This window comes from Triticum aestivum, chromosome 6B (assembly GCF_018294505.1).
Source record: "Triticum aestivum cultivar Chinese Spring chromosome 6B, IWGSC CS RefSeq v2.1, whole genome shotgun sequence".
Lineage (NCBI taxonomy): Eukaryota > Viridiplantae > Streptophyta > Magnoliopsida > Poales > Poaceae > Triticum > Triticum aestivum.
In genome coordinates this window covers 567,575,872-567,578,310 of record NC_057810.1, presented here as the reverse complement: position 1 = coordinate 567,578,310, position 2,439 = coordinate 567,575,872, and the positions used below count along the sequence as shown (strand labels likewise).

The 2,439-nt window shown below is 54.0% G+C and overlaps 1 pseudogene; it reads right to left on the bottom strand.

Annotated features, from left to right (window-relative positions):
* Positions 1 to 438: 438 nt before the first annotated feature.
* Positions 439 to 1,902, bottom strand: LOC123134431 (aspartyl protease family protein At5g10770-like; annotated as a pseudogene).
* Positions 1,903 to 2,439: the final 537 nt, after the last annotated feature.

The window sequence follows — 2,439 nt, the reverse complement described above, 5'->3', positions numbered from 1 at the left end:
GCTGAACGTGGGACATGCCGCTGCATGCAGGCCTTTAATCACGCGAATCAGTTAAATTTTTGCTCGCAGCGGAACGTTCCGTCCTCTCGATGGATAGATGGCAGAGTTTCGTCCGCTTCTCTAAATTGCTAAACGTATATAGATGAGGGTTATTAACGGTTAGATCTAATTAGGTGGATCGAATCGTGAGGTGGTATTTTATCTTGGTTGTTTCGTGTACGTGTTTTTGGGTGCGTTTAGAGAAGAATATGTTTGCTTGTTTAATAGTAGTAGAGACTAAATTGCTAAACGTACGCAGATGAGGGTTATTAACGGTTAGATCTAATTAGGTGGATCGAATTGTGAGGTGGTATTTTATCTTGGTTGTTTTGTGTACGTGTTTTTGGGTGCGTTTATAGAAGAATATGTTTGCTTGTTTAATAGTAGTAGAGATTCATCTGAACGAACTTGACCTTCCTGTCCCTTACCGCACAATTCACAATGACAAACAAGGAAGTAGTCACCGGAAATGAGTGATCAGCATGCGCCTGGCCGGAACCCAACGACGCTCTGGCCGACGTTGAGCAACACCTCCAGCGTCCGCTGCTGCACGTTGCCGATGACGCTGGGGACGCCGCTGGGGTTGGTGATGGCAGCGAACGCGAGACAGTTGCCTATGATGACCCCGCTACGGTCGAGGTTGACGACCGCGCCGCCGTCGAACACCAGCGCGACGTCCGGCACTGTGATGCTGTCCAGCTCCAGCCCTGTGAAGTCGAAGCACGTGTCCAGTATGCTCCTGGCCGGCATCGTCTTGTACTGCATCATGCTGGCCTTGAACGCCGTCTTGAGCGCCGTGTACGCCGCCGGCGGCAGCCGCGTAATGTACGCACCGGAGCTCACCAACGACCCGGCGGCGAAGGCGGAAGGCGGTATGTTGAGCTGCGTCCCGTTCACAACTATGTCCTGCAGGAGCACGCCATGGAACGTCGGCACCTGTTCCCATCTGATCATCGGCGTTGACAGGAAGCCCGACGTGTCCTTCGGCGCGCCGAGCGTGAGAAACCCGGACGTGGCATTGGTCGGCGGGAGGCAGTACGAGTAGGCCTTGCCGTACGTCGCCTCCGTCTGCGACACGAGCGACTGCACGTCGCCGCCGAGCCCCATGAGCCCGTCCATGCTGTCCTCCACCTCCGCCTCATCCTGCCTGCAACCGAACTGGAAGTTCTCGGCCGTGTCGGAGGAGCTCAGCACCAGCGTGTCGGAGCCGTACGTCGCGGTGTTGTTCGGCTGATTAGTGTACTCGATAACGTACTGGCACGTTGAGTCGGAGCAGCCGTTGCCATTGTTGCCGAGCTGCGTGCACTCCGCGGCGCTGCAGGAGAAGGGGGCGTAGGTGGCCGACTTGCTGGGGTCGAAGAGCGTCGACCCGGTCGGGGAGCGGCAGTGCACCCACGACACGTCGCCGCTGGTGTCGACCATCATGGTCTGGGTCACGACAGGGGAGCCGATGCCGACGGTGATCACGTACTGCAGCGTGCCGAGGGCGAGTCCCAGCTCGGTCGGCACGGTGAGATCCAATGGCTGGAGCCCGTCGGTCCCAGAGAACTTCCGTTGCACGTACTTGGCCCGGAGCTAGTCGGCGCGGAGCAGCTCCGCGACGGTCGGCTCCACCGTGGACGGCGCCGGCGAGCACGGGCCATACCGGTGGTTCAGCGGCACCGTGGGTCCACTGGACGACGAGGGAGTCGCTATAAAATTTACAAACGAGGTTAAACCACGATCATCACAACTGCACTGGACAATTTTTAGTGTGCTGTACCTGTACGTACCTGGTTGCTCGGCGCAGACGGCTTCAGCACGGGCAACGGCAGAATAGTAGCTGCACAGCAGGAGAAGCAGCAGCTGCGAAACAGATGACATGGCTGTCATCAATCCTTGCTTCATTGCTTCTCTCTCAGAGCCAATGCTGGATTGAATTGAACTGGTTAATTGTAGCTCTAAATTCCAAGCTTATATAGATAGATGGGAGCTCCGGATCACAAACACGCACGCCGCCTGGAACGGGCATCGCAGTTGACTCTGCACATATGTATGCAACTTGGCAAGTGTACGAACTGGCGCTGCAATGCAGGATGGATTATCCAGTTCGTGATGCTGCGGCACATACGTAGGTATTGCTCAGTAATGGGTTATTTTTCTCTTCTACGATAATCTGCGATGGTATTGATTGGTTGGTTGACATGAGATTTTTGGATTTTTCTGGCAAAATCTGATGCCTTACGTCAATTGTTATTAGTGGATCGACCTGGACCAAGTCTATACGTTGTGCACGGAGAGACGATTCATGGATTTAGTCTTTAACCAAACATGACAAAGAGGATCGCTCATACCTTCACATATTGCATTTAATATTGTTTCTTGAATTCTTCTCTAAACTATACACTCTCCGTTTTTATT